General features: G+C 41.3%; 1 long non-coding RNA gene across 1 annotated transcript; it reads right to left on the reverse strand.

Moving 5' to 3' along the window:
• Positions 1 to 227: 227 nt before the first annotated feature.
• LOC118669494 lies at positions 228 to 17,955 on the reverse strand. Its single transcript, XR_004971987.1, has 3 exons — positions 17,800 to 17,955; positions 3,005 to 3,131; positions 228 to 1,544 (listed from the first exon to the last, which is right to left on the reverse strand). It is a non-coding gene; the product is annotated as an uncharacterized LOC118669494 (long non-coding RNA).
• Positions 17,956 to 19,316: the final 1,361 nt, after the last annotated feature.

Genomic DNA, 19,316 nt, shown 5'->3' on the forward strand with positions numbered 1-19,316 from the left:
ATAAATTCACATTTTCTAAGGGAGAAATACTGCCAGGCTTGTTAATCTCATGCAGATGTGATGTTACGTTTACCATGTTGTAATATGGCTTCTTAAAGAACAAGTCGGAAGGAAGGGGGGAAAAGAAGCCCACCAAAAAACAACAACAAATATTCGCCAACCCATATGGTCAGTAATTGCTGTTTAATAGTCCTCCTATTACAAACCTAAGAGGCAGCAGTCTGAATTACCAGTAGAGTATTAATAAACAGGAATGAGTTAATAGTGCATAAAGACCTTCTAGTGGAACAGTGGGGGAGTTGAATATTCTTTTCTCCAGTCAGCTGTAAGTAATTACTGCATGGTGTGCTTCTGACTATTACCATAACAGAGCAATTGGACGTGAAGAATGGATAATAGTACGGACATGGAGGTATTTTTAGAATATCAGCAGTGAAGCAGGTAACCGGCCTGCTCCAGTAGAAACCTTTAAATAAGTTTCGAAGACTTTTTTTTTTTTTCCTTCTTCTTCCTTATGACATTTAGCCAGGGTAGAATTTTAAAAAGATCAATCTAATAAATTATTTAAAATAACTTTACAAAGAGGATGCCTGTGATATGTAAATAAGAAGTCAAGAAGGGAGGAAGGAGAAGCCTAAAAAGCCCAGGCGGACAGGAGGCTTCTCGCCGACGTTACTGTAACTACATAATCACAGGTTCCTTCCTGCCCCTCTGAGAGTACAGCCGGGTTGCCTGCCTGCTCGGCTGGCTCCCACTGGCTGCTCAGGTGAAAGGGAAAATATTCAAATCAGAGCTGTAACTATGATTGCTGGAGTTGTGGGTTTTCTAAAATTGAGTTAGTCATCCTCGGTGATTTAATGATGCATATCATTTATTTTAAAATATTATTACAGAGGCATTGACTGAGCTGCGGCGCCTTCGCAGGACTGTCCATTATGTGATGCGGCCGGGTATGTCGCGGGCGGCCCAGGGCTGAGGTATTGTCTGACGGCACAACACATGTTCTCAGAGGCAAATAGCTTGCCACTTTGATTCAGAAAGCAGTAATTTTGCAAATGCACACAAATATCATTTAAGGAATATTTGGAGAGAAAAAAAAAAATGTTTCAGGGTATATAGGTCCTTCTCCTGCCTCCGGGCTGCACGGGCCGATGCTGATTTTTCAATTTGCAGGTTTGTTAAGCATCATGGAATGTTTTGGTTCTCAATCAAGAATATTCTTCCCAAGTGGTTCCGAAGTCCTACGCTTGAAAATAAACGTGTGTCCTCTTTGTCTCCTAGCAGCATGTGTTCCAACATACAATGGCGCACAGGCCACAGCAAAGCAATGCCTTGGATTGAACCGTCCTATAGGTTTTTAACCCATCATTCTCCTGGGCGGGGACCAGGCTCACCTCTGCGGGCAGTGCAGGCAGCTGGCGTCCACCAGGGGTGGGTAGGAGCGAGGACCCAAGTGCTCCTCCTGGCAGGATTCCTGCCCTCCCTGTGGCACGGGAGCTGAGCAGGGGCTGAGCTGCCTCAGTGTGAATAACCTCAGGTCCCACCTGAAACAAAGAGGCGCAGCCCATGAGACAGCTGGCGGTGCTGAGCTGATCTCTGCTCAGTTTTGAAGTTCTCTGACAAACCAGTGTGTGTGAGTAAACGCTGTCACGTTTATTTCTCCTGAAAACCCACATCATTGTGTCTGAGGTCTGCTGCCAGCATATTTAGATTCATTTGGACACGGCACCCTTTGTTTTGCTAAAAGATGCTGCAGTGAAGATTGACAGATGTATATTTCACCTGTGTAGCTGGTCATTCTCAATAGAAGGCAAGGGCACACCTGTTCAGGTGTTACTGGGGCCCAAGGAGATCAGCTTTTCCACGTCACTGGGTTTGATTTATTTTCTCCATGTGTTTAAAAACAGAATAGTTCTGTTTTCCTGAAGTCTACAGAATGAGGAGGACAAATGAAACTCTGGCTAATTAAATGCCAATTTTTAACAAAGTGTTTCACATAGGGCAAAGAACACTGGTCATTTCTAGAAAGTGATCGAGACCTCATGACTTAGGGCATCTCAGTATTCAGCATCTTTGTGTTTCTAATTTAGTGAAATTTGGAAGCACTTATCACTGACTTTGTATGTGATTGCACTGGTTGTGGTCATGAGTAAGTCCCATCAAAACTTATTCTACAGCCTGATTAATCATGAACTTCCCTAGGGTGCAGGCTATCCCTCTGGGGATTATACCCAGAGTTGCCTCTCCATTTGTAGCACCAGCAAAGATTTTCCCAGAAAAGATATCACCAACAATCAGAGCTGGTGCTATTTTAGATCTAGAAAACCCTCTAGGGATCAAAAGAATAAGAGGTTTTTCCCAAGAGTGAGACTAAGGGGGGAAAGAAGGCCCCAACGCCTTTATATTTCCATTTAGCTCTAAGGAGCCCAGGGGGAAAGAAATACCTGAAATTATTAAGAAACCAAGAAGTTTCAGTGGCCACCATTTCATCTCTTCAGTATTTCAGCGGGTACCTCTCTAGTCAAGAATTGTTAGTATTTTCTAGTGCTCACATTGAAACAATTTAGCAGGCCAACACACCATTAAGAACCAGCAAAAAGCTAAATTATTTAGAATTGATCATACAACTCAATTTGTATAAAACTTTCCAGACTGGTTGAATTTAGCTACTCTACTTAGGGGTTATCAGGACAACCAGTAGAACTCACCAAAAGTGTTTTTTTCCTTGTTTGACAAATAATTCACTTGTCCTTGGCACTGCTTGGTTCCAACTGGAAGGCCTTCAGCCTCAGGGTACATGTCATCTCCAAGAAACTATGCTTAATAGCTTCTCAGGCATTCTCTAAGCACTACTCTGCATTTTCTTCAGAGCATGTATACTAGTTGATATTTTCTTGTTTTCATGTGCTTAAGTTGAACTGTTCTCGATTTTTGATTCCTTCCCTGCTATATTATACATGCCACATGACAAGTAACTATGGGTAGAAAATAATCGCATCCTTACCCCCCATGGATGTTAGGCTTATCCATGTGACCTGCACTGGTTTTCAAAATGTTGGCGAGGTGTGAGGAGAACAGAGACTTTAAATAGGTTGTGTGTCTTGTTTGCATCCTCGTGCTCCAGATATCCCCTATAAGAGAAAAAATATTTTGTAAGTCGTCACTTTTTGAAGAAAAATGAAGAGGATCTTAGAACAAAACTTATTCTAATCAGAACCAAGTCCCCCCATGACCTGAAGGAGTGATTTTTAAGCCTACCCATGGGACTGTTAGCAAGAAAACAAACACTTGTTTGAGACTCTGAGATTTGGGCTAGGGTGTGAAGCTTTTCATTCATTGTAATTGTGCCAATTGCTAATTAATTTAGAAATTACACCAGAAATGGACTTCGCCTGTCAACAAACTTCGAATATGTGTCATTTGGTTTGGGTTCACAAAGCAAGTAGAAAGAAACTCTAAAAAAATGTAATGAGAAGTTGGAACAATGACAACCCGTATTATATAGTAATAAAACATAAAACTATTGTCTGTATTAACCTAGAAGGCAAAAAATGTACTAAGTGTGCTTCTAGCATTGGGCTGAGAAGCTTAAGGGAAAATATTCATAGTATGAGTTGGCTGCTATTATCTGCATGTGATAAGTTACTACACGAAATAGATGAACTTGGCAAAAATTGACTGGTTTGCAAGCAGGATTGAGGGGAAATGAGAGAACCCAGAAATTTTGAAAGTTGTAAGTTTGAAAATTAAACCATTTCTCTATATATATATGGATGGTTGACCTTAGGGTGTTGCCATAAAGACCAAATAAAGTGGTTGTCACACACTTCGTTAAGACCTCTGAAAAGATTAAGGAGATAGTACAACTTACAGATGACTAATACATGCAAAGTACCTACACTTATTTCTAGAAAGAAGCATATGTCTAAAAGAATTGTGGGGAAGACATCTGGCACATGTAGTTGGCTGGAAAATACATAGAAAATCCACAAAGTTTTTGAGAGCGTTGCATTGGAAAACTTGACACCAGCCTAGATTTAAAAAGGCTATGTGTGTTTGAGATATATAAAGGCCCCCAAAATTTTACAGGCAGGAAGCAGCTACCAAGAAGAGCATACTAGTATTCTTCAGTATTCATCACAAAAGCCAAAAATGAAAAAAGGAGTTCCAAGAGCAGAGCAAAGAGAAAATTGATGGTCAGCTTTCAGGTGCTGAACCTGTATATCAACCTTTTTGTTGGGAAATCTGGAAAAATGTGCTCAAGAGAATTTCAAAATTTCTATAGACCAGTGACTTCTATGTTTTTGTCATGTTTTTATTTGTTTGTTTGCTTGCTTGCTTGTTAGTGCAACTGCTTAATTTGTTTATTCTGTCCCTATTCCAACATTGTATATTAGATGTGTGGGGGGCAGATAATGTATCTTTCAGTTCAAAGATGTCCAGATCAAGAGCGGTTCCATCTAGACCTACTCATGAGATCCTGGACTTAGAACCTGATGGGTGAGACTTTGTGGGGTTTTGAAATCACAATAAGTATGTTCCATATACAAAAGGATTCTGGACAATCATGAACAAGAGGGCAGACTGTGGTAGATAAAGTGAATTATTATTATTTTCAGTTCCTTATTTCCTAACTATAAAATTATACATTCACACTTTTTTCCATATAACTTGCAGTTCTTCCCCCATGAATGAAAAATATTTATTTTATCCATTCATGTTGGGCTTGCCATGTGACTCGTTTTTGTTAATGAAACGTGGAGGGATAAAGACACATTTGTAATACCTTAATCAATAAAAAGTTAAAAAAAAGAAAGAAATGTGTCTGAAGCAGTTTTAGGCTTGCTGGCATGATCAGGCTTGTTCTCCGCACCCCTGCCATTCCCCGTGAGGAGATCATGCCTCCAGATAACTGCTGGTACAGGGAGAACCAAAGAGGCAAGTGGAATAGATCTGATCCCAGTTGACATTTTTGAGCCAAGATAAGCTAAACCATGCTAAGACCAGTCACCTTCCAGTTGACCCATAGAACTGCTATAGAGACAATGAAGGTTTGGTCCTTCCGTTTAGAGCTTTAGAGTTATTTGTTTCACAGCATTACTGTAAAATAAATGCTGACTGATGGAGTTTATTGTCTTCCCCCATGGGAATGTAAGCTGTTCGAAAATGGAATATTTTCTATCATGTTCATGTATGTATTTCAGTGGAAAGAAACATTCTAAGCACAATAAATATTTTAAAATAAAAAATTAAAAATAAAATATATATAGTAAACTACTAATTAACATTGTCTATTAGAACCCTGCTTCACAGTGGGCAAAGAATGGCATACCTATAGGAAAATAAGCCATTTGAAGTTTTCCATAAGAAAGTATTAGAGATCTCCTTGAGTGGTGTTATGAATGTCTGATATAGAGATAGCTGTAGAGACTAGAATAGGTAATTCAGTTGAAGAAATAGAACTATTATGAGACAATGTCCAGTTGTCCTTATATCTGCAGCTCCAGCACAGAGTGGGTTCCCATTCATGTATGTTCAAATGCATTGACTCTGATTGCTCAGAGAAGCTTTCACACCCCACTTGGCCTTTAGCTATGGACTATATTAGTAGGGCATCAGCAAATGCAGGCCTCTGCTTCTTTCTTCGTCTGCTGAACACTAACATGATAGGCACTTGGTTGTGCCTTTGTGGTCAACCTTGGAGAGCCTGGTATTCTCTTCACTTCCTTCAGATAAATAGGCAGGAATGCTAAATTACTCTTAGCAGAACTTGTTTTTAAGCCTTCTACATTCTCCAAATCAAGCCACTTTACGCTCTTATTCTTTTTTAGTAATCATTTTCTTCAGCCCAAAGATCCGACCCTTAATTTAAGGCAGTGATTCCACTGAACATGTTAGTTTCTATCTGCTGTTGCCCAGCTCCTGCCACTTACTCTGGTGCGAAATTCTGAGCACATAACTTTTGAGGTAGACAGTTCTTGCTCCCAAGGTGTCTTTTAGAGAAGAGCAATGTATTTTAAAGCAACACAATCTGATTATGTTACTTTAAAATAATTTCTACAACTGAAAAATACATCATGGGAACCCCAAAACAGGGCATCTAAATGACACTGAGGGACAACAAGGAATGGAATTTGAGATAGCAAAGAAAGAAGGGGGGTAATAATGTGAGTGAAGTTTCCCAAAATTTGTTTTATGTTTATACCCACTATAAAAAATAAATAAATAAATATCCGTGTATCCCTGAAGAAAAAAAAATTATATGGGTGAGCAGATATATACTCTACTACTAATGGAAAAGGCAAAAAGAATTTGTAGAGACCTCAAAACTCTTTCTCGAAGTATGCTGTGCATACCCTCCCACATCTCGAGAAAAGTGGTGAAATAACAAGGAAGCACAACACAGCAATTAATGCCGCCAAGGAGAAAAGCAGAACCTAATGATTGAAACAGTGTGTCCACTTGTTGAAAGTGCCTTTCATTCTGAAAGAGAGAAATTAAAAAGCAAGTGAAGGAAGTCTAAAATGTAAAAACAAGACCAAACTGGAGAGTGCGGGAAGAAACAGGATGGGGTCTGGTCTGCCAGAGCGAGGGTGTGGCAGGACAAGGGGTCAGCCGAGTCTGTAGAAACTAAACTCAAAACAAATCCTTGTAGGTGATTGATTAGAAGAGATAAGGTGCCCTGGGGCCAGGGTTCAAGAGTTTACGTGGTCGATTTAAAAGTTTCCTGACTTAGTAGAGGGCATTTTTGAAGATAGCTGAAACGTATTCAATAAAATTTGTTAAGTAAATGCATATCCCCGAAAGTGTTTGTTTTATGTCCACTTTCTATTTTTAAAATCTCTCATATTTGTGGGAACTAAATCGTGCCTAGGACATGTAAAAGTCTCTTACGATATTTACCTTCCCTTCTCCTTTTTTCTCTCCACTCCAACTGCTCCCCCGACCCCCGACCCACCCTAGAAGGAGATTCAGTCAGTTTTCTGATAGCAAATCTTATTCCAACAGTTCCTGAAAAGAACTTTCTTCTCACGCATGTGTGTCCTTTTAGATGAAGCCAATTGGAGTAGGAGAACATGTAACCTCCCAGACAACATTTCTTTCAAGGGACACACTGATAGGAAGTCTGCCACATATCTTTATTAACTGAGAGACAAGAGGTAGAAATTTATAAAAAAAATTCCCTCCCAACCACAAATTCTAATACACATACTGTAAATAGTTGCATAGTTCTTCTGACAAAAACCAAAGGAAAATCAAAGAATGATGTAAATAGGCCGATGCCTCTTCTTTCTTTTTAAACTCTTTCATCATCACCAACACATTTTATAACTATTATTTACCAGTCTTCCTTTACATATTTTTTTATCGACAGTGCAAAGAAACAAAATGTGAAACTAAATAGAGAGGGGGGAATACCTTGAAAAGACTTTGCCTAGTTAACAATAGCTCTTGTATGTTTACATATATGGTTGCATGTGGCCTTCCTAACAGCTTGGGTAGGGTAGGACAGGGAAGGGAGGTAGCCCATCAAGATGGTTTTTTTAGTCATAAACGCCTGGCACGTGGGTGGAATCACGTTCATTAGCCGTAAGACCTTCCACAGGTTAGTTAATATCACTGAGGCTCAGTTTCCATCATTTGCAAAACAGGTATATAGCCCTACCTCGTGGTTTGGTGTGGGGATTAAATGAGAGAGAATAAAGGCCTTGGTACGTAGGACTAAATCAATGTCTGGAAATACCAGCTAGAGTTAGTATCGCAAAGGTGTTAGAATCCCCCCCCCCCCCCCCCCCCCGCCTGACAGCTGATGCGTCCAGAAGCATGACTGACCATGCTGCTGACCACACAGAAGGAAAACCGTCTCTTTTACCTTTTAATACGCAGAGGCAACCTGTCTGTGTTTGGCACTTCTAACAAGAAAAATAAAATAAAATAAAAATCCATTAGGAAAATATGTAGTGATGTCATTCCAACTAAATTATTAAATATCTTTTTAATGAGTATGTCAATTTAGTTACAATCTTTCAAAAATGCAGTGAAGTCAGTCTGAGCGTAGGCAAAGCCCTCAAAGGTCAGGCTCCATCTACAGGGTGGCCCCCTGCAGTCTCTCCCCCACCCCTTGCCAGCCATCTCTAACCTTAATGACACAATTAAACGGCTATAAAGTTCCATAATTCTTGCTTCTTTGATTAACTGGAAGAAAGCCTCTCATCTTCTCAATGTTGAAGATTCTGCTATTTCACTTTGCACAAGTTTCAAAAGCCTAATGTTCAAACTCCCTCACAATTGTAAAGAGTGCTATTTAAAAAAAAAAATTAAATAAGTGAGGATTTGGATATGCAAACTTTCAATCAACTATGCAAGTTGGTTCTCTATATCTTACTGTTTGCTGGTTTTCACCAAAAATTGTCCTAGATGACAGCCATGAAGTTAGCAGAAGCCAATATTGCTGAATCAAATGAGTCCCTTGAGATTCATATTGGACTCAAGCGGTCCAGCTCTTCCTCAGAGGCTTACCGCCTTGATGAAGGAAAAGCGTGAATTTCGGACAAGACACAAAATACATATTGCCACTTTTACCAAAGTTTCTTGACACCTCTTCCTTTTTTCCTTTGACCTGCCATCCATTCAATAAAAATTGAATTAATTTATGTTAAATTAATTCCATTAATTCAGGCAGAAATTGAAATGATCTCAATTAGAGGCATCATGGGGGATGAACACATAAAAGGAACCCAATGGTGCCACTTAGGAAGGAAGAGGAAGATGGAGAATGTATATTCTATCATTCTCATTTCTCATTTTTCTGTGGCAGGGGCAGGACCCAGAAATACCTTTATGTCCAAGAGAAGACTCTGGGGTTAAGGGGGCTGAGTTGAGCAGAGGGGGCTGAGCACGGGGACAACGAGCCTTCTCAGCAGACACTCTGGGGGGACTTTCTAGGACAGGGGCTGGTGACACTTATGGCAGAAACTCAAAACCATCAGCAAAAGCTGACATGAGTCAGCGGCATCTGGGGTTTTAGTGAGAGAACTGACCAAACAATAGGAGAGCAGGTGCTATGGGCACCGGTGGGGCGAAGAGCAGCCAGGTAGCAGAGAGATCTTGCTACAGAGACCTGCAGGGTCAGAGACAGGACAGACCCTCAAGCACCCCATTTCCTCTGCTTCCAAGGAGACAGAGCAAGTCCCTCAGCAGGGATGTCCCTTAGGGTGGAGAAGGCGGGGCACAAATATCTGCTCTGAGGTGTCACCCTCTCTTGGCACATCATGTGCACTGGCCCAGGCCTTGTTGGTGTAGAGCAGCGGTTCTCAACCTGTGGGTCGCGACCCCTTTGGGGTTCGAACGGCCCTTTCACAGGGGTCGCCTAAGACCATCAGAAAACACATATATAATTACATATTGTTTTTGTGATTCATCACTACGCTTTAATTATGTTCAATTTGTAACAATGAAATTGGGGGTCACCACAACATGAGGAACTGTATTAAAGGGTTGCGGCATTAGGAAGGTTGGGAACCACAGGTTGGGAGGGTGGGAGGTTTTCTGACATTGGTCATCTCAGAAGAGTGACTTTTTATAATTTTGCCTTTTTTATAATTCATTATAAGTTGAAGTCTGTGTTAGCTCCAATCCTGTCTTTGAAGACATAGGCATCATTTTGAGGAAAAGAAAAAAGTAGAGGTTGGAGAACGATCTGAAAGACTGAGCATTTTCCTAAAGAGACTTGTTTTTTGAAAGAAGACTCTATAAACCAGGGGTCCTCAAACTTTTTAAACAGGGGGCCAGTTCACTGTCCCTCAGACCGTTTGAGGGCCGGACTATAGTTTAAAAAAATTTATGAACAAATTCCTATGCACACTGCACATATCTTATTTTGAAGTAAAAAAAAACAAAACGGGAACAAATACAATATTTGTATTTGCATGTGGCCCTCGAGCCGTAGTTTGAGGACCCCTGCTATAAACCATCATGTTTTGAATAGAATGAATGTTAAAATGAAAGGAGACTTACACACCAGAGGTGACTGAAATATTGTCAATGGATTATAAGTTGTTGTATTTTTCCATTCAGTGAAGTAGAATTCCATGGGCCAGATCAGTGCTTTTAGAAATTAGAAGGCAACATTTATTTTCTGCATGTCTGAGCAGCACATGAAGAAATTTCCAACTCCATTGTATGTGTGTGCATGTATAACATAACACTAGAGGATCATACTCCAAATATAAGCATAGTGTTTTTTTCTGCATAATGAGATTATAAATGTGTATATTTTTGATTTTCTACTTTTCATATCCTCTAATTTTTCTGTGATGAGTACATATTAGCTGTTTAAAATCAAAGATGCATAAATGCTATTTTAAATAATTTATTTATATCCTGTAGTTTTGTGTGCTTTTTTTGTCTAAACAACTGTTTTGAAAAACATGTGGAGTATTTTGTCAGTCAGATACATATATATATATATATATATATACACACACATACCTACACACACTCATAAATCCTTTCTAACTTTAATGTTTGTTTATTTTTCTGTTTTAATCCCCCGCACTTTTTTTTCAAAGATCATGTTGTATCTCCTTTTTTTCTCTTAAAGTTTCAAAATGGCCTTTGGCCAAATGCAATAAAATGTTGCCCTGACCTGACATAAAGAATGTATATGAAAGCACTTTGAAAACTTTAAAGGACTTTCAAAATGCATGGTGGTATTGGTAGTGGGAGGAGGGGGAGGCGGGAGGTGGGAGTGAGGGGGAAGAGACACAAGAGGAGAAACTAGATTGTATCTTTGTGTAACATGAATGTCAAAGGTCCTTCCTAAGTAAATTTGCAAACAGAAGCAAGTGGAGGCACTGTCTGGCATTCCTGAATGCTCACAATTTTGCAAAGTTAATGTAGCAACATGGCACACCCCTTCAGGTTGACATTTTTCTGTGTTGTCCGCTGCTAAGAGCAAGAACCACTCCAATAGACAGAGGGACCTTGGAGCTACTGGTCTCAGAGGTGGGAACCCCAAGACCACCTCCTGAATCTATGTTGTTAAGGGCTGTTCTAGAGGTGAATTGTAATTAGGAAAACTCTTTAAATATGGAGACTGATTCTAGAGTTTGTTTGAGAGAGAGAACCTAGAGACCCAGAGGAAGGAGGCATTCTAAGTAAGCTCTCCATATCTGGACTGCTTTAGAAGCCCTCTCCCCAGAATGAAAGTGACACCATTTATTGGCAAAGAGTCCACTTTTTCCTTCCAGGCTCCCCAGTGTGAGCCCAGGGCAGAGCAAGCATGGTGAGGAGTGCAGATTCGGACCCCAGCTCTACCACTTGGAGACTCCTGGGACAAGTCGCTTGACTTTTTTTTGCCTTTAATTTCTCATTGTAAACAGGGATTGTGATAGGACCTACTTCATAGGGATCTAAAAGGCATCACTATATGTGAAGTGTGTACAATAGCATCTGGCACTTACTAAGTGCCACGTAAATGCTAACTGTTAATATTAAGAAGAAGGGAATCCTCAAGTGTATCCAGGCCACCGCAAGCCTCTAAGGTTCACAATCTGTCCCTTGAAGGAAGATAATCCTGAGAGGTTCTGTTCACTCTGAAAAAGGAATACTTCTCATAGCTCTTCATCGTTCAAGTGTGTGTGTGTGTGTGTGTGTGTGTGTGTGTGTGTGTGTGTGTGGTGGTGGTGGTGACCTATTTGTGCATGAACAGATAGATGCAAACCAAGCTTCTGGAATGGCTTCGGCAGAAACGGGTGGGTTTGCAGAAAAAGGGTTCGGTTTGCATTGAGTTATTCATACTTTCTGGCTTAGTTGGCTCTGGGAAGACTCCACACACCTGGGTGGGGATCTGTCACATACCCACCTGGAACAGTATTCAAGGCACAGGTCTTAAGCCTCGTAGAAAGCAAGCAAAGAAGATGTCTTCACACAGAGTGAGGAGTTCAGGGGCTTACTATTTCCTCACCAGCATTTTTTAAAAAATATATTTTATTGATTTTTTACAGAGAGGAAGGGAGAGGGCTAGAGAGTTAGAAACATCGATGAGAGAGAAACATCGATCAGCTGCCTCCTGCACACCCCCTACTGGGGATGTGCCCGGAACCAGGGTATATGCCCTTGACCGGAATCGAACCCGAGACCCTTCAGTCCGCAGGCCGATGCTCTATTCACTGAGCCATACCGGTTAGGGACCTCACCAGCATTTTTAATACTAACGGCTCTCAAAGGAGCATTGAAATGAAAGCCATGGGACCCTATAGAAAACCTAGGAAATGTGAGGAGGTATACCGGTGCTTTCACCTGGAGAGTCCTTCTCTTTCCTCCCTTTTTGGATCAAATGAGAAATTACAACTAGGGAGGAGGGAGAAGAATCCCTGGATATACATTAAAATTTTTTAAAAATAAGAGCATTATTTGTAAGGCACCCTCACCATATCCTGGAAGGGCAACTTTTACATGATTTCTGACTTCTTTGTGGGTTAGCCAGATCTCTGGCATTCTTAGGTAAATTAATATTCAAAGGACATTTTTTAAATCACATGATATTTTTCTAGGTAGTATTAAAAAATCGCCCTAGCCGGTTTGGCTCAGTGGATAGAGTGTCCGCCTGTGGACTGAAGGGTCATGGTTTGATTCTAGTCAAGGACACATGCCTGGGTTATGGGTTTGATCCCTGGTGAGGGACATGCAGGAGGCAGCCAATCAATGATTCTCTCTCATCATTGATGTTTCTCTCTTTCTCCCTTTCCCTTCCTCTCTGAAATAAATAAATAAATAAATAAATAAATAAATAAATAAATACCCTAACCAGTTTGGCTCAGTGGATAGAGCGTCAGCCTGCGGACTGAAGAGTCCCAGGTTCGATTCCTGTCAGAGGCATGTACCTTGGTTGTGGGCACATCCCCAGTAGGGGTGCGCAGGAGGCAGCTGATCGATGTTTGTCTCTCATTGATGTTTCTAACTCTCTATCCTTCTCCCTTCCTCTCTGTAAAGACCAATAAAACATATATTTTTTAAAAATTGATCAGTTGGCTATTACCACATCTTACACATCTCTGCCCAAAGCATTAGTCCATTTCATCATTACACACTTGGAAAAATGCTGGAGTTAGTCCCAAGCCACACTGATCCATTTCAATTCATTCATCAAACAAGTAGTTCTGGGTATTATTCCCCCTGTTCATTCTCTTCTCTTCCCACATCTTCCATTCCCTCCCTCATCTCCCATGACGTCAATTTATTAAACATATATACTTTAATAGGCCCGAAGAAAATACAAGTATTTCAGATTTGTTTTGCGCACAGGAGGGGATGGGCCTGAATTTCTAGAGTATGGCTCAGGCCTCCACGCACACATTTTCTCCCACTCCAGGGATTGCATTTCATCTTCATTCATCCAGCTAAGGAGAACAGAGGCTAATTTGGGAGCCTCTTTATGTCTGTACATATTCAGCCAGAGGGGTCAGTGCTGATTGATGCAAGGCACTCTGTCCTCCAAGAGCTCGCCAGTCCCTGCTGGTCCAGAGAGTAGCAACCAACAGTAACTCACCCGCTAGTGCCTGTGCAGTTCTGAGCCTCCAGCTAGAAACCGTCAATAAACACCAGAGGCAACGTATGTTGCCTTAGATCACTAATAAACGCCTCACACCACCACCTCAGAGCCCTTTTACAAAAATGTATTTCTCTACAGATGGATGCCGAGCCCTAGCAGCCAATTACTACAGAAATGCCTCAAAGGCTTGAAGGAGGAGGCAGGGAGACGGATAGGCCCCTTTCCAAAGACACGCGTTATATGCTTCCTCCTAATAAGTATTGCTCCTTTCTGTCCTGTGCCTCCTCTGAGCCAGACACCCGGAATAAGGCTTCTTCTACATTATCTCATGAATTTCTCACAGTTCTGAGACTCAAAAAGCTCTAGCCCATTCCACAGATGAGGACAGAGCTTAGGTAGCTTCTACTATCTGCCTCTTTACTCCCCAGGCCCCACGTAAATAGGTGTGTGATGTGTGTTACAAAAGCACCGGGGAAATTCCCGGATGCCAGGCAATGCAGACTGTTGTCTGGACCTCAGAGCACTGCCACACCTCCCCTCACAGAGGAAAAATGTTCAACGGCTTGGGTTACTCCACAGACTGCCAGACACACGCCCCATTGTCTGCTGCCCATCCCCTAGACGTCAGCACTTCCAGGGCCTTCCACTTTAAGGGCAAGTGTCAAATATCTGGCAAGTTTGTTTTGCTACCACAAAGTGTGGGAGTTCACTTTGTATAGGGCACTGTGAGTGGTTCTGAATTGGTTTAAGGGAATGGCGTATTAAAAAAAATGGCAAGGTCACAGTCTTCCACAGCTATTTTCAATCAGGCAACATTCAACAAAGCCAGTCCCTGGGTCAAATGCTAGTGATAAAGAGCACAAACATGCCTGGGCCACAGAGTTGATGATCCCTTTCATTCTTCCTCTGCTTTACCTCTGCTTCCTAAGAAGACTCATCATGTCTTTAGAAACTCCAGTCCTAGGCAGACATGTGGCAGGATGAAGCACCTGCATTGACCAAAAATCCACCTGGCTACTCACCATAGAAATCTAACGTCTCCACATCCTGGAAACATCACATAGCTGGACACTGGCAATGGTCTGTTAGCAAGTTAGGTTAGAGCTGTCCATTTCCCATTTCATCTACTTCTCTCTTGTAATAACCAAACCACAGACTATCACGAACTTTTGACTTTTTCTCCACCTTCCCCAGAAACTCACAACACATGAAGATGAATTATGCAAGATAATTGCTTATCTGTAATAACTCTGACATGAAGGAACCTGGGGATGCTGCCTTCCATCATCTCTCACCGAGTTGTTTTGCCACATTTCTGAGGTGTAGAGGGGCGACGTGAACCTTCTCCTCTTCGCAGAACAACCTCTGGATGTGGTAGGTCCAGGCTGGAATTTGGCAGGAAGGATCACGCCCCCTTCTTGTTGTGGAGATAAATGACCTAATATTTTGAAAATGATAACAATGTCTTCTATTTCTATACCCTTCCTGTTTTTCATGCACATTGGCATCTGTGGTGTCATTAGCTCTACACACCAAACATTACATTGGCATAAACGTTTTGATATTTTTCTCAACAATACATCTCTGTACTTCATTTGATCACCACAATCAGGAAGGGAAATATTGTTTTCCTTTTTATCAATGAAGAAACTGAGGGTTAGAGAGAGTAATGTCCTCAGCTCATAAGCTAGCATTTAAACCTGGATGACTCTTTGCAAAGTCCAATGTTCATTCGTTTCCAACCATCTTCATTTGGTGCACGGGGAAATGAGGCCATTCCCTAAGGCCGTGGTCGGCAAACCGTGGCTCACGAGCCACATGCGGCTCTTTGGCCCCTTGAGTGTGGCTCTTCCACAAAATACCGGCTCTTCCACAAAATACCGACTTCTGCGCATGGGCCACGAAGTTTCAGTCGCACTGTACGTGCTCAGCCACATGTGGTAGTTTGTGGAAGAGCCACACTCAAGGGGCCAAAGAACCACATGTGGCTCGCGAGCTGCAGTTTGCCGAGCCACGGTTTGCCAACCACTGCCCTAAGGAATCGTGAAAGAAATAAGCCACGCATTCCATCTCACAGAAGGAAGTTACAGTGGTAGGTATGTGGCCATGGCCAGTGAAAACTTCCCAAAGCCTTTGAATGAACTCCAAATCCAGTGCACTTCCAAAAGCTAGGCTCCTAGAGACGGTTCCTATTGACACTTTCTCTGCTTGTTATGTTAGCCTTGCTTTGTTGGCTGTAGAGCCAGCAGCCAGGGACAGCAGGAAGACTGAGCCAAGGGGCGGTCTGTTCGTCCCCTGGGGACAGGGGTGTTTCTCCAAGTTAGCTGTCTCTTGAAAGGACAGCCACTGCAGCATCTTGCTCTCTCCCGGTTTTGTTATCCCTGAGATAATAAATAAAGGCTCATTCTGTTGTGTCCAAAAGACCCTTTTCAGGAGACTTGCTCTTGCTGGAAGTCTCCTGAGCTTCCTCACCTGATTGCAGTCAGAGGCTGGGCATTTCCAATTAAATTAGAACAAATAACAAAAATGAGAGTGGGAAGGAGGAGGAACACACCAGCAAAAACAGGTATTCATTTGAAGTAGCCAATGAGAAAAATGGAGCCTGAAAACCCAACTATGACTGGCAGAGATTGATGTTTGTCAGCTCATCTTAGGTTAAAAGAGCTGCGGTGAGAATTTGTGGGGACGGCAACTTCAGGGCAGTTTTGTCTAGAATACACTGATGCAGATGTGGCCAGGATACACGGGGAGAAGTTTTACATTTAGACCTGCATTTTTATGTTTCTCATACTGTAATACGATCTCTATTTGGTTATAGGATGGCATGTGCAAGACAGGAGGTATAGATCTTGGAAGGTGGGAAGAGTATGTGTCCCATTGTGCCATTTTTCTTCTACCAAGTCCTGCCATGGATGAACTCTTCATTTGAGCTCAAAATTCTGCTGGAGCTGTGCCTAGAGATTTTCACTGAATAAGGATGGATGGGAAGGTAGGGGATGAATTCTTGTAGTACCTGGCCTTAATACACTCCAATACCAGTAAGATAGTTTAAAATTAAATGGAAGGACTTATGGACCAAGATTACAGTGTGACCATTACTGGAGTGATTTCGAACAGAATTCTTACTGTTCCATTAAAAAACAACATGAAATCAATAGCCTAACAAAGCCCCAGCATCCCTTTGGCCTCCTTGATACCAGTTTTTGTTGGTTACACCTTTATCCCATCTGCCTGATACATTGCTCTCACCTATTTCAGCTGCACTGGATCCTAGAATAGCATTAATATATTGGATAGGACAACCTGCCTTCACCATCCAGATGCAGAAAGGACATTTATATTTAATGTGCACTTTCAATCCTATTAGTCAAAGTAATATATTGTATAATAAAATATATCGTCTTATTCTAGTACTCTCATCCTGAAGAAACAATGAGCACATGGAAACATAACTCAGATTATATTGTCTGTCAACAAAGGCAAGCTCTCCAACAAACTCAAACCCTATTTTGATAAAATAAACTATTTGATACTAGAGAGTTAACTTAATCTTGTGCCCAAACTAGTTGCATCCACATATTAAAGGCCATTATTAACTAGGCAAAGAGATTTGAGAGAACACAATGGATGATTACTTTATAAGAGACATTCTTGCATGCAGCATTAAAAATGCAATTTGGTCCTAGGGCTGTCCCCTCCCATAACTCCCCATTTTAATTCCCACTGGCCAGGCATAAGGAAAACTTCCAAGTCTGGAAAGAAGCTGGTGTGACTGGGTATTTCCTCAGAAATGTGACAATCCCTTTATTAGAAAAAACAATAAACATGCAGGAATGAGCAGAGAAAATGTCTCTTAAGGCCATTATTTTTAGCTGAGCGTTGTTGTGACTGTTTCCTTGGCTAAACCATGAACATGTTTTCTGCACAAGCCCGGTCAGCGAATGGCCTTAATTAACTTTCGCATGGAAAACGCGGCGGTTTACCACTTATTAAATACCCACCACACTAAGTTACAATTTTATCCTTCCACATCTCACTTAGTCAAGACACCTCAAAAAACCCACAATGCTGAATAGCTGGTGATTTAAAAACAGGCACCACGTATAATTATCAGGCTGAAAACACAGGCTGTGAGGGAAGTTTACTAAAACCTGGGCAGCTTTCATTTCCAGACGGAATGATATAATTTGTACATTGAGGCGAAAGGGTAAGTCACTAAGAAAGATAGAATAAGCTGATCTTACTCAGGAAAGGAATTCAACAAATATCAAGTGCTTGCTTTGTGTTCCAGATACTGAGTATTCTTCCAACTTCCTCATGTCTAGGAATTGCAGGAGGTGGTAAACGGAGTTCAGGATTTGCTGGAGAAGGAAGAGGCGAATCTCAGCATTTTTAAATGGTATGCCTCCTACAGAAGGAAGAAAGCGTATGAAATTACTCATCAAACTAATTTACTCTTAATACAACATACAAGTAGACTAACCAAGCTCATTTCATCAAGCATTTTTATTCATGAGGGAGATGATGCAGTTTGAGACTCAATTGAGACAAAATTAGTTTTTGTGATTAGCTAGGTTGAGTGGTTAAGGTATAGTAATAATGACATCATTATTTCTTCTCCCCTCTCATACAATACTCAGAGAAACATTCACACACACACACACACACACACACACACACACACACACCCTCACCTCCATCTGTCTAAATTTGGCTTGCGAATCTCCAACTAGTGTTGTGTATGTTTCAACTTGTGTACTCTCAGAATAAAAAAAAAAAAGTGAATCCACCTCTCGTTGAAATTCCACTGTGTATAAAATGGTCTTGGAATCTGAAGGGGAAAAAAAAAAATCCTTCTACAAAGAGAACATGTGAAAGGGCCAAGGGAGAGCATAACTGAAAAAATATATAAAAATGCAAATTTTCTTAAACTTCAGCTTTGGATGGACTGAAGCATAAGTGAGAACTTCAACAAAGCAATAGAAAAAGATGACAGCTCAGAGTTTCAGAAATTTAAGACAGCAGCAGGATTAGACACTTTGGGTTGTCTTCGCACACATTTCTTAGGGGAGTTAATTCCATTTGACATGCAAGACCAAAGCAAGATTACAGAGGCACAGCCCCATGGCGAGGTGTACGCTATAGCTAAAAGCTGGGATTTGAATAATTGTGCAGGCTTACTCCAAGAATCAGGGGAGAACAGAATGAATGGATTATTACAAGGAACTTTGTACATTTTTAACTGCTGGACTTAATAAAATACCCTCTATGTGAGAGTTAGGTTATGGTCGTCTGCACTCACTCTAGCTGAAGTTTGTGGTAGAATCCATCAAGAATGAGGAAAAACAGAAGCTGTTAAAAAACATAGAAAGAAAAGAAAAGAATTTTGTAATGAATGACTGGGCTGGGTCATGCCCCTGTGATTTACGGAGGCACAGAAAATTTGGAAAACTTGAAATCAACACATTCGAGCCCCTGTGAAGGTACAGGGAATTCATTTCCTGAGCAAAGTCGAAGGAACGGAGAGTCGAGTTCAGGTGCAAGTGGGCCACAAAAAGGTGCGTTTTAATTTCACTATTTCAGCTCGTTAAGGAGGTCGTTTGTTACTGAGAAAAATTGCTAAACCACACATCATTATTTATGTATATGTATAAACGTGGCCTCTTTCCTTGGGATCTGTGGAAGCACTTGTCTGTAAGAGGCAGAAAGAGTAACAGTTCTAAAGACTTCTCCCTGCTTCATTATCTGTCCAGTGAGAATT

This window comes from Myotis myotis, unplaced genomic scaffold (assembly GCF_014108235.1).
Source record: "Myotis myotis isolate mMyoMyo1 unplaced genomic scaffold, mMyoMyo1.p scaffold_m19_p_14, whole genome shotgun sequence".
Taxonomy (NCBI): Eukaryota; Metazoa; Chordata; class Mammalia; order Chiroptera; family Vespertilionidae; genus Myotis; species Myotis myotis.